The sequence below is a fragment of the Squalius cephalus genome, assembly GCF_949319135.1.
Source record: "Squalius cephalus genome assembly, chromosome: 1".
Taxonomy (NCBI): Eukaryota; Metazoa; Chordata; class Actinopteri; order Cypriniformes; family Leuciscidae; genus Squalius; species Squalius cephalus.
In genome coordinates this window covers 31723908-31738479 of record NC_137122.1, presented here as the reverse complement: position 1 = coordinate 31738479, position 14572 = coordinate 31723908, and positions in this window count along the sequence as shown.

Below are 14572 nucleotides of genomic sequence, written 5' to 3'. Positions count from 1 at the left end.
TCCACAAATTCAGTGGTTCAAATTCGATGGAAAATTCAACATTGCACATCCGGGAACTGAAAGAATAGCAGTAGAGTACCGATGCATGATCTCCACCTGCTGTTAGTCGTCTTCACTGGAAGGTGGTGCAAGTGGCTGTTGACAAAGACCAAAGCAACAGGTAGAGTCATTCATTCGCAAAAAAACTGATTTGTATAAATGGAGCAAGTGGTAAGTATGTGATGATTATCAGGGCCACTAGGATACATATGCGGAAAAGCTGATAAAGACACAAAAGCTGTGTTTACGTTCAAGTCTTCACGGTTACTTGTGTACATGTAAGCAGCTTTCTCTACCAATAATGAGATTATTGTAATGTTATTCCCCCGATGCTTATGTACAGATCAAACATTCCATCGGAGGTAGACATATATTTCTCTCGGCTGTTTAGTTTCCTTAAATTTATATCGCAGCGCTGTGCTGCAGTACTAGGATTCCCCTCATTCGTCATACTCCAGGATTCCCCTGCCATTGGGACCGGTCTCGGGACATATATGCAAACGCTTATTGTAGCTTAAGGGACTAATACAGTGATATAAAAGACCAAACTCGTACCTTATTGGGAATTATACTATATAGGCTAGGCTACAGGGAAGCAGATGCACTCAGAATATGTACGCAACGCGCAAAGATTGACACATTGATATACTGCCATGAAGTTGTCTTGATGTTTGACATTCAATTTTCGCAAATTTAGGGACTATCTCTCAAGTTACATACGACATTGTACACACATTGACACGTTTCTACTTTCAATAGCATTTGAAGAGAATGACTTACAGTCATAAAATCAACTGTAAAGTGTACTAGTGTTCATAATGTTTCGCTACCACGTGAGTTCATATTTATTTTAATGAATATCAACAATCTAAAAGTTGTGCATCACGCCTGACTACATGAACACTTTACAGTAAAAGCAGCGTTACGTGTGGAAGTGTGGACTCGTAGGAAGACCGTGAGTGTTTAGGGTGCCATTTGGGATGGCCTAATATACGCGCTCCAAACCACAACTGATTTGGAAGTTGAACTGAAACAAAACTGAAACAAAAGATTCATGAAGCTGTGTTCATGAACGCCTCACATCGGTGACATCTTTAAGTTCTGAATGGTTTAATTATTAGTTGATTTAATGATGTTTTTGTCTTTTCGGGATCCCTGATGAATAACCTGCTTCCATTATTGCCCCAAATTTGGAGGAAACCTGTGGCCTTCATTGTTTACACCATGGTTTACATGACTGCTCCAGTATGCCTACAGGTTCAAATGATTCTAGACAGTAAATGGACAATTCATTTGTTGCATGATTATAAGGGATGATTGGCAGATTAAACTAATTATATTGTCACTGTAAGAAAAAATTATAAGGACGTTCACCAGCGTCAAAATGAACCCAAGAACACATAACATAATGCATTGGCAAATAATTAGGAATAATTGGGCTCTCACAATGTGCATCAGCGATATTAGCACATTGTTTTTTCTTTGGATAACTCAAAAATCAACAATCATAGACAATATAATGTCTGTGTGTACGTGCTTTTTAATTTTGTCGTATTGTGTCAATTTTCTCAGTGGGGACATCCTTTATCCACATGTGTGCATCCAATAGACAATAATATATCTAGTACAAATGAGTATGCAGTCTCTTCATGCAGTAAGCCTGTGTCTTTGTGCATTTCTTAGTGTGGGTATGTCCTTTGCCCACTTGTTTCCCATCTAGATGGAAAGACTGCTGTCCATAGTCTCTGAAGTTGTTTGATCTCCTCTTGTTTCTCTTTTCATTGTCCATTCTTTTCCATTTGGACTGCAAGTCCTTCTAGAATAAACAGTCACTGGTGTTGTTCGAGTATGTGCCTCTCCATCAGTTCCAGCCATCCCATGGTGGGTCTAAGGGTTTCTAGATCTTTTAAGCCTGGAGTTCTGGATCTTTGTCTAGAAATCTCTGCATTTCTAGGTCATGGATCACTCTGTTCTTTTTCTTGAGAAAATCCCCTGGATCCACTGGTTCCTTCTCATCCTTCAAACGACCAGATCATCTTTCTTCAGGAGGTTACACATTTCAGACAAACATCTCAAAGCTTATATCTGAAACAATAATCAGAAGAGGTTGGCCCCCTTTCCCCCACAAGAATCTTTTCACATTTAACATCAAAGTCACAGAAGTTTCATCTCAAAACATCAAACATCGGTAATGTTTTTAAAAACTAAATCTAAAAATAATGCCATTAAAACATTTATTATAAATTACAACTACATATCAATGCTAAAATATATATATAGCCTATATATTTTTATAAATCAAAGAACCACCCCCCTTTTGATAGTGAACATTTATTTCTAAAATGTGCTACTATCATAAAACAATTCTACTTTGTATCAGCATCTGTGTCTGGCAAGGAGTGAATGGCTCCTTTATTTCCATTCAACCCCAACTGGGTTTCTAAACTGCTTATTTTCTTAAGCAAATCACGATAGCCCATCTTTCTTTTGTGTGAATATTGACACTGTCTTGCCTTGTGTCCCATCTTCCAAAATGCAAAACACACAACTTCCTGATCTTCCCTTCTTTTCCCCAAACAATGCCTGGCAATGTGACCATCCTTTCCACATGTATGACAGACAAAGCTTTGAAGAGGTCTCTCATTGTCTTGACAATGTCTAGCAATGTGACCAGCTTTTCCATATACATAACATAACACCTTCTGAATTTACTCTTGCAAATCTCCTTGGTCTATGTTAGAATGTACCAGCTGCCAGAGGTGTAAATGACATGACAAAGGCAGAAATAGCACAGTTTTAATTACAAAAGGTGCAAAAATATCAATATCCAATGGCAATAGTAAAGTAATAGAAAAAACAGATTATCAAAAATTATGACACCAAAGAAAATAAATCAAAATTGTTGACAATACACAAATGCAAGTTGGCTATGCCAATATACAGGCCCACAAATACAAACGAGATTCAATCTCTCCACATTTGCCCTCTCCCCTAAAATGGCTACCTCTTTTATAGGCCTTAGCTCCTCCTACTTTTGGAAAATACCATTTTAGGGAGAAACATATTAGTTACAAAGAGGTGACAAGACATGAACAAACAAACAAACTGTCATGACATTTCAACTCTAAATCATACATAATTTATTTCTAGTACAATTTAAAGGGCTCAAAACAATAAAGACAAAACATAAGAAGAAAACATAGATAATAGGTTCCCTCCCTCTCCCATGAGGTCAGAACCAGATGGAGTAATCTTACAATGAGCACATGCTAGTTTAAATATGGCTACTTTCCTTGTGTACTGGTTTGGCAAGTGAGGGGTGCACCAGAATGTATGTATAGCTGTTTGAAATGCATAAAGCTAACTTGGTAACTGAATTAAATTAAATAAACCCTTATTGTATAAAGTCTTTTTGGTGCACTTTTCTGTGTAATGGTGGAAACAATTTGTTGTGTGCACATACCCACGCTCAATCCCTTCAAAATAAAAGTCCTGTATCACAGTCAGTCTGTGACAGTCTATGATGGAAACCATTAGATAATCTAGAACATTCTTTCCCACCAAAGGCAGCAACTGATGTCTAGATTTGTCAGCTTTGATTTGACTATTTGCATTAACATTATTGTTGTAAAACTGTCATTTTAGCAATAATGTCATTGTATTCAGAGAGAGGCGTCACAAGCATTGTCATAGTCAGACCGGGTAAGTGGACCATATTTGTTAATCAAGGTAGACATGAAACCGACATGATTCTTAGTAATATCAGGATTGCCACTGACAGTTTTAAACGTCTCCAATAATCGTTCAGAAAATGCTGCTGGATGCTCCCCTTTCCTCATGTTAGGGCTGGGCGATATATCACATGACATTGTTAAGTAGTAAATCGCCATCACCTGCTTTCAGATGGAGTGGCATTCACTACAAAGAGCCGTAGTTAACTGACAAGCTGAGCCATATCGCATTAATTATCGCAGGCTATACGTCCGCGATATTAATGCGATATGGCTCAGCTTGTCAGTTAACTACGGCTCTTTGTAGTGAATGCCGCTCCATCTGAAAGCAGGTGATGGCGATTTACTACTAATCAAGGAACCGGCTTTACTGACGAGATGCGCCTAACAATGTCATGCGATATATCGCCCAGCCCTACCTCATGTGCATCTCAGATATTGTATCTCAATTAACTGACATTACACCTAAGACTTCAAGCAGTGCCTTTTTCCTCTCTGACTTATTAGTAGTTCTACCCTTTACTTTCTGAGTTAAGGCTCCAGACAAAGTGTCAGGCAAGAACATTCTTAAAAAAAACGCACACTTCACCATCTGTAAAATTGTAAACTTCAGCATATTCCTCCAAGTTTTTCAGAAAGTCTTGTTTGGCAGGATCAAATTTCCCAATGTTCTTGATCACAGCCTCTAGTTGGATTAAATCCTCTGACTATGGTAGAGGTCATTGGTTCTTCCCCTCTTTCACTAGCACGTTAGTGATGGCAAAATGAGGCTTCCTGAACCACTGAGACAACGCAGCCCATTGCTTCACCCAAAGGTTCATTACTCGAAGCTTCATTCAGCATTGCTCACTAGTGACACCTAGCTACTGTGCAAAGAAATAGCATGCAGACAAATGAATTAATTTTGAACCAATGACCTGAGCAGACATTTGTCCATTGCCTGGGTATAAAATATGTACCTTTCTCTGTCTGAATTTACTTGTGCAGAGACAACTGTTACACACACAATTAATTCATTATTCATAAATTGTTTGGACAGTGACAGTATGAACAGCAAAAGTGACACTGTGTTGAGTGCAGTGCTTATGGTGGAGGGAGTGTAATAAAGTAAACTGCAACAGAATAGTCTGGGGTGGGAAAAGTTAAGAATTGTTTCTGGGGGGTTTTGTGCAGTGAACTGATACTAGTTTTAGTGCAGTGTTGTGCTTATGGGACTGGTGAATTTTTTCAAGTGTGTTGGGGTTTAGACGATTCCTCTTCTTGGAAAAAACCTCTCCAGCCACATGCAGGGGAACATAAAAATTCCAGTGCCAGCTGGTATAAATGAGGACACTGATGCTTCTGTTGAGCCCAGACAGGGGAGGGTTTCCTCTTTCTTGCTGGTTCCATTACCAGGAAAAAGGAAGAGGTCACAAAAACAAACAACTCAAAAAGGGCAATCCAAATCAAAAAGCAGTCCGGTCCAAATCCAAATAATCCTATCTAATAATATAACAAGACTATAATATAGCTAGGCCTACTATAATTAATAATAACAATATACTCTAACCTGATATAATGTAATAATATACAGCCCTAACACATATATGACACAATAACGACAATGACAATGATAGTTATCTAACTCTCTGACACTACCACTGCTTCTAATACTCCTGACACCACCCACAAGGTGGCGCGAGTTTCGAACCCCCTTTATCCGGAAGCGACACTCAAACCGAACCGATGGCGTATCCACACAAACCGAGGCCTCGTTTGTCATTAGTCACGTGATTTTCACGTTAACAACACAAGCCTCGAATCGCGGCTTCATCTGGCACGCCCATTTTTTCTCGACACAAGCTCTGACGCCTCGGTTCAAATGTCACATCACTAGTCGTAGTAGTATGGACTGGTGCCATGGGAAATCTGACTCTTCAGTCAGAGTACTACTGAATGACTAAGAATCGTTTTCCCAACCCTCAGCGCTATCTTCCTGCAAATCTGGCATTTCTGGAACTGGGTTACACAACGTGACACCTAACAATGTCTTACTGGTGTTTTTCTTAGTTGTGCCATTCTTTATCATCAACTGACAAGCAGTCTTCGCTTCCTCCAATTTGATGAACAATGTTTCCACGGATTATTTAAGCAAGCTATTGCTAGTTCTAAGAAGTGCGATCTCATTCTGCATCCTGACCTTTTCTTCTTTCCATATCGTTTCACTTGCCAGGTAGCCAGCCACTTTTTGTAATACTGAGTCGCTCATTTTCAGCCTCTAACTCATCCACTACTATTTGTTACTTTGTATGAAGCAAAAACAGCTTGAAGCGCATTCACAATTTTTCCTTTTTTGTTCCTAGGCATTTTGGGATCATTTTCAAACTTAGAGATAGCCCGCTCGTACCGTTTCTCAACAATATTCTCTATTCCATCAAACATTCTATGAGAAACGTGTAGCTATTTCCATTTTCAAAGTCTTATCGGACTTAAAGGAGAACTTGGTAACTTTTTTAACTTAATAAAACTGTCTAGAAATCATTTGGATGGTTAAACAACCTATTCTGGTGATATTGATGACTTTCCCTGCTCCCCCCAGCGTTCCCAGGTGGAAAACCAACCTTGCAACTTGGGGACTGCCGTCCCGGTAAGACAGAAATTGGAAGTCTCGTGAGAAGCGAGAACGAGAACGAGCGCGAGCGCGAAACATGAATTGCTTTACAGCAATTCGACATAAACACACACGCATGTATGATGTATTACCAGATTACCCACCTCGGTAGACATAGCTCCACACGATACAGTTGGCTTGCTCCGATCAAAACAAACGCACATGAGCAGCGGTAGAGAGGGGGAGGAGGCCGCCGCAAGTGAGTTTTTTACGTCCGTGTTGTGAAATATACGCCCCCCCCACAGCTGTAGGGGGAGCTCGTGGGGAAAACATGCGACAGCAAAAGGGAAAATCAGCGAAGAAGTGACTAGAGTTCGCTAGAGTTGCCGAGTTCTCCTTTAAGAGTATTTCATGATTTAATAGTTATTCAAAACGTCTTATTTAAATGACAACACATTATCTAGTTGCTTTAAGATATACGTTAGTCTAATTATTCACAGCTACCAAACGTTAGATGCAAATGAACAAAACAGCCACACTACCTCAAGCTTCTTAACCATGGCCACAATCCTTTGGGCTTTAAATTTCACAACGCAAAAAAGTTTAGAAATGAAACAGTCACAGTACGTCGGACAAAACAGCTTTTTCTTATCTTTCCCCCTTTTTCTTTTAAATCCCTCTCTGGGTGGCTCGCTAATGTAAGAAAAAATGATGAGGACATTGAAGATCTCAAAGATTAAGTTTTATTGCAGCATAGCAGTGGCAAAGCACATGAAGCACGTTGAGTTCACCGGCATCAGAATGAATCCAGAACATCCAAATCTCAAACTTTTTATCCTGTTACAGTTTCCCACTCTTAACGTAAATGAAATTGCTCCTTTTGTAAAAGCTGTGGTCTGTATGTTAATGAAGTTGTGACACCCCATTTTCTGAGATGGTTCTCTGTGTCCCACACCCATTCCCATTCTACAATTGATGATGACCATTTGCTCAGGATGTAATCAACCCAAATGGTAAAGAAAAAATGTAACTTGACTTTCTTCTTCTCTATGATAATTAAGCCATTTTGGGGATGAGCTCATTCTAAAATATACTTTGGAGTGGAATCTGGGTCGAGGCAGACTAACATTTATTTCACTGTTGGTACAGGCAAATCCTAATTGCAACTTTTAACAGCCAGGTTGTTTCCAGTACATGCAACGTATTCAATGCTTAGGAAGGAGGTATCTAATAGCCTATATTTCTTTTTGTAAGAAGAACTATTGTTTATTTATCTGAGGTCTGTTTTCCATATGCAAAATGGGCATTTTCTAGGTATCTCAGTCATGACCTTTTGTTAACCCGGTGTTGTATTATGTAAAATACAAAAATCTATTAAATAATTCATTCGTTGTTACAGCTTTCATGAGATGCACTGTGAAGGGCTAAACAATGATCTGAAACCATAAGCCTCAATAAATATTGAAATTTCCCAGGAAAAAAAAAGTTGCAGCACAATATAACAAAAACAATAATTATAATCTCTGTGTTCACGTAACCTTCTGCTGCTGAATCAACAGGCATGTTTCCAAACTAGGCCAGTGGATTGGATGTTGGACATGTAATAGGCTAGCTGTCTCTTTTAGATCAGCATTGCAGCAGAAGTGTACAGTAGTATGGAGCAAATATTGACCGCTAGAATTGGGAAGGACACTCTTTGATGCGATAATCCATTTTGTGTGCTATTTAAATGACAGCATTTGTTTGGTTTTTAATTTTCCCTTGATTTCTCCCATGGCCATTGAGCAGACTGTTCTGTGGAAAAGAGCCAGCTGTTGAAGAATCAGATGTTTGCGCAGCTAGATGATCTGTGAAGGAGTGTGTTTAGAGGGGCACAGTGAGGTTTTACATGAGATTTTAATAGTGGTGAACACTGCAGTGGTTACCTTCTGTGTATGTGTGTGTGTCTGTTTGTTATGTATGCACTGAAAACGTAAGGCAGAGAAACTCAACAATTCACATTAATTTAAAATGCAGCATGTCCCCTATAAAAATACCTTTTTTTATATGGTACAGTTACATTTAGAAACAGACATTTTTATGTCCCCCCCCCCCCCCCATTTAAGTGAGAAAAAGTTAAAATAGTAATAATTAATTATGAATCATTGTAAATTATTAATATTGTTTAAAATATTTTTTTATATAGGCCTATACTGTATTTTACATTTCTATTTTCATGTATTTTATAAAATTTTAACTGTGATGGCAAAGTCCGTTTACAGCATCCATTACTCCAGGTTAGAAAACATTTTCAGTCTAATCATTCTAATGTGCTAATTTGGTTCATTCTTTATTATTAGCACAGATGAAAATGTGGTTTAATGAAGTATGGAAATTACAATAGAATGACTTGTTTCAGCTGGTGATGTAGTTTTTTTTTTTAGCAAGTCAAATTGTGGTTTTAAAAATGACCTGTACAATCTCATTTGTTAACCTTACTTAAAAAACAACAACATGCAAACCGATCTCCTTAAAATTTTCAAGTAAATAATCTCATCATTAAACTTACTACCACTTAGAAAACTTGAGTCCAACTGTTTACTCATTTTGCAAGTTGAGTACTTAGTTCAGTCAACTTAAAGATTTAAAGATTTAAGTCCACAGACCTCAAACATTACAGTTTACTTAACAAGCTTGTTCTCATTACTAGACAAATATGTGGAAACTGATTGCCTTAAATTTCTCAAGCATGTTTTTCTCAAAGTTGTAAGTTCCATACAAAAGAAGAAAGCAATCTTGATCTAACCAGCTCAAGAAATGTGGTTGGCCTAGATGAACAACAACATAAGAATGAGTAAATAAGAATCAGCTTGTGAAACAGACCACTCACTGTTGCTCAGCTGGAACAGCACACACACACTAAACACCAGCTTCAACTTTATCAGAGGACATTCTAAAAAACTGGCTCTTTAGACAGAGTTTAAAAGAAAAAGCCATGTCGCATCTAAGAAAAGGCCGGGTAGATGGGAAAATAACTTAATGGATGGCAAACGATTAGAAAAGCATGTTAAAATGGATTGATGAATCCAGGTTTTAGTATGAATGATTCATTGATATAATGATTATGTTTCATCAGTAACACAAAAATTATATATATATATATATATATATATATATATAGTACCAGTCAAAAGTTTGGAAACATTACTATTTTTAATGTTTTTGAAAGAAGGCTTTTATGCTCATCAAGCCTGCAGTTAAAAAAACAAACAAAAAAAAAAAACAGTAATATTATGAAATATTATTACAATTTAAAATAATGGTTCTCTTTTTTACTATACTTTAAAATGTAATTTATTTTTGTGATGCAAAGCCAGTCTTTGGTGTCTTATGATCCTTCAGAAATCATTCTAATATGATGATTTGATACTCAGTTATTATCAATGATGGAAACAGTTGTGCTGTTTAATATATTTTTTTGGAATACTTTTTTCAGGATTCATTGATGAGTAAAACGTTAACAGCATTTATTCATAAAAACAGCATTTATTCAAAATAAAAACATTTCTAACAATATAAATCGTTACCATCACCTTTTATCAATTTAACGCATCCTTGTTGAATTAAAGTACTAATTTCTTTAAAAAAAAAATAGTTATTGTTCCCAAACTTTTGAACGGTAGTGTATATTGTTACAAAAATGTTTGTTGCATCACAAAAATAAATTACATTTGAAAGTATATTAAAAAAGAGAACCATTATTTTAAATTGTAATAATATTTCATAATATTACTGTTTTTTTTTTTTTTTAGTTTTTTTTAACTGCAGGCTTGATGAACATAAGAGACTTCTTTCAAAAACATTAAAAATAGTAATGTTTCCAAACTTTTGACTGGTACTGTATATTTTATTTTAAGCAATGAATAAAAACATAAAAAAACAACTAATGCACATAGTGATTCCAAACTTTTGAACAGTATACACTATACCATTCAAAAGTTTTGGATCAGTATGTGCTTTAAAAAAAAAACAACCTAATTGATCAAAACAGTAAAGGCATTTGCAGAATATTTCTATTTCAAAAGAAATGCTGTTCTTCAGAACTTTCATCAAAGAATTCTGAAAAATATTTATCACGGTTTCCACAAAAAAGTTTTGCAGCACAATTGTTTTTTAACACTGAACACTGAAGAAATTTTTCTTGAGCATCAAATCAGCATTTTAGAATGATTTCTGAAATATCATGTGACACTGAAGATTGGAGTAATGATGCTGAAAATTCAGCTTTGATCACAGGAATAAATCACATTTTTAAATATATTAACATAGAAAACATGATTATATGAACATATAAAAACTCTTACTATTACTGCCATTTATTTTAAATGGTAGTAATATATTTCACAATATAACTGTTTTTACTGTATTTTTTTGATAAAATAAATGCAGTCTTGGTGAACATAAGAAACACTGTATAAAAACATTAAATTATAAATTAAATGAAAATATTTTGAACAGTGTATGTCCAAAAACATGGTATAGGCCTGTCACAATCACACATGCTTTATGATGATGATTAATTGTTATACAAGTAATTGTGTTTAATGTTTAATTCAGTTTTGTTCATGTCACTTAAAATAAGCCATAAGTATTTTTACTTGGAATCATATATAATATAATAATACAAATTATTATAAAATAGGTCATTTACTTAAAGGCTGTAAAAAATAATATAATATAATAATATAATGCAGTCTGATTAAACCTATCTTTGTATACTTTGTGTTAGACTATCTTTATTTACACTACAACAGTCTTTTTTAATAATCTTTGGCAAAAGGTGCTTGAAATTTAAACTGTACAATTATTGCGGTTATCTAAAAAAATTGCGATTATTGAATAACCACGATTAGATGATTAATCAACCGTGGTTATTCGATCTAAAGCAGGTGTATAAAACATTTAGATTTTCATATGCCTGTGGTTTTGATCTTTACACTTTAGACATTCTTAGCGTTTGTCAACCTCTTGTGCAAGTTTAGATTTCCAGTGTACATATTTCTGCCAGATTACGAAAATAATGTGTCGACATTCATATTTATGAGGAAGTGCGTAGCATGTGGCAACGGTGAGTGATGAAATGGTCATGGGCAGCATTTCTAAGAAAAAATGCATTGCATAACAATTCAATTGCCGACCCATGTGACCTCATTTGTGCTTAGTGTTGGGGTCTGTAGTAAACATGCATCGCACTGTGGAGCAGACGCTTGTTTAGCCCTGGTTAGGAGGAGGCTGGATTGTCTCTGCTGGAGAGGAGAATGTATTATTCAAATGTGGCTCACACTGCGGAGAGGAAGGGGACGAGGAGGGGATGTGTTGAAGGTCGAGGGCCTGATGATGATGCCCGTCCGTAAGCTGTCAGCACTCACATCACCTGCTGGCTGTTTTCCCAAGCACATTTCAGCACTTCACCTTCCTCATGCCTTAGCCTCATCCGGCAGGCCAGGCCAGAGTTCAGCCTCCTGGAGTGGTGTGGTTGGCTCAAAATTTTTTCTGAAGATGAGAATATTTCATAAAAGAGGTTTTTGCAATAGACTTGAAGAGGGCATTAATGGAATAGATATTGGAGACATTATCATTGCTTTATTCAGCATGTAGTGCGACCCAAAAATACAAGTGTGCTGTTATAAATTCAGGGATTATGTAGCAAGTCTGTCCTAATTTATCATTTTTATATATGTATGAAAAATTGCTGCACTGGATTTTGTAGACGTGTGTGAAGCAATCAAGAGAATATGGGGAATGCGTCTTATATAATGTATTTGTATATATTCTTCCTGACCTTAACCTTAGTCATAAAAGCATTGTTACCATTGTGGATAGTTGCAGAGAACAAAGGAGGAACTCAAATAAGAGTAAGCATAAAACATATTGAATTTTCTGTGTAAGGCATCGTGATGTATCATAATATTTTTTGTGATATATTAAATTCATATAAAATAAAGCAGCATTGTAAACATTGCCATGATTTTAATGCAGTTTTTATTTGGATGTTGAGTCTTCTGAAAACTGCATCTGAAGTTGTATGATCCCTCCCTGACATGTGACTTATTGTTTTCAAATATAGGTAATAGGTATATGTAACTATTGCAGTTTATTATTGAGTCCATTTAAATTAGAATGATTAATTATACTTGGGTTTATTTAGTGAAAAAAAAAACCATGCTTTGCTTTTGCCTGATGTTTATAAGGTAGTCCTGGGATTTCACTCATGGGTTGTGAAATGAACTGTGTCCTAAGCATGTCAGTCAGCCAGGAGATGATCTTTGTGGTCGTAATCAATTTAAGGTTAATCCCGGCATGACACCTATTTGGCCTCGGCTGTGCCAATGCAGCAACTGACAGCATTAGCAGCATTGACACTGCTGCCAGGCTCTTTTCCAGGGCATCAGGGCAATGTGAAGTGTGACCGTAAACAGCACCTTCCCAGGGGCTCACAATACCAAGTCACCAAGCCACCCGAGTGGGGAAGTAATCGCCTCCATTATGCTCTAGGTGCTTCGGAAAAAAGGCGAAAGAGGAAAAAAGGCAAACAGCCCTGCAGTTGTGTTGCCGCGGATCAGAATCCAATTAAACACTGTTTAGTTCTACATAAGCCGCCAGTCATAGCCTGTTGACTCATGAAATTAATGCATTATTGTGGCACAAAAGAAACCAGTGCACTAGAATGCACAGCATTTCCTCAGGCTGCATTTCAGACAAATTGACATAGCGTACATACCTGGCAGATGTTCACACCAAAGTGCACACAAAACAAAACAAAAAAAACATTGTTTGTCACAATGACAAAAAACAACACCAGGATATCGATAATCCTAATCACGTGCCAGAATTGACTTTTTCTTTCTCATTTTTTTTGTCCCTCAATTGTCTAGTCCTCTACAAAAGAAGGTCAGTATGCTTACTGGTTCTTGTTTTTTATGTTTGATGGAATCCATCTCACTATGTTGGGATGCATCCCTGTGCTCCTTCCACACTGCAGCCTGTCAATGTAAATAATGACCACTGCAGTGCCCCTGTGCATCTTGAAGGCAATTTATGAATGCGTAAAAACTATTAAAGGTTAAGGGTTGCAAACTTCTACGGTTGTTCCTATAATGGACATGGGAGATGCCCTGCGGAGGTGACAAATGAAGGTCCTAAAGTTAAACGCACTGTGAAATAACAAAAAGGAAAGCTTTAAATGAGTAAACAGCATTCATGAACCTCGTCTTCTTAACAACAGTAGATAAAATTCCAATGCAAGGCCTATTTTCTTTTCTACAAACTCATTTCCTGAGAACGTGAAAAATTTATAACAAAGAATAGAAGAATATTGCAGTAAATGATCAAACTATTTGTCAAGTCAAGTCGTCACCTTTTTTATATAGTGCTTTATACAATACAGATTGTTTCGAAGCAGCTTTATAGTCATTACAGGAAAATGATGCAAACAGTGGCAGTTCTCCTCTGGCCAACGAACAAACAACGTTGTGATTATGATTCATTCATGAAATTCACAGGGCTGTGTTGTGGTTGTGTCTAGGCGCAGGCCCACCATCTACAGGCTGACTACGATATCCTCGAGATAAGGATGAGACAGACAGACTAATTTTAACGTAGATGCAATTCTTCTTACAATTGTGTGTTATGGAAAGTGTTCCCGGTTCCGGTTGACCCAATTTATGCAGCCATTTGTGCTACAAACCAGTCTGTTTATCATTATGAGAATAAATTAAAATATTATGATAACAAATACCAGTTAACAACATCAAGCATAACAGATAAACGGATGACGCCCGCGCTTGCGTTAAAAATAGGGTGGATAAACCAAGATTTGTTGGGTAGCATTAGCAGTTAGCCCATGAAGGTAGATGTTGTAATTATAATTATGGGGCAAAAAGTAGTTTTTCCATGGAAAATGCTGGAGACCGGAAATGCAAGCTCATGTAAAGAAGTTTTGCCAGATGGTCTTATTTCTGCGAGATACGAGGGTCCGTGGCTCTACCATTGGAAAAAAGCATAAGGACTAACATGGATCATGTGTGCCTTGATATACAGCCTTGACGTCACTGAATTTCATTCAGAGTTGTGCGACAGCCAATCACTGTTTGCGGATACCATAGAAATGAATGAAAAGTGCCGTAAACCGAATCACACCTGTTGCGCAATTTTCCGTGACTTCTCTTATAAA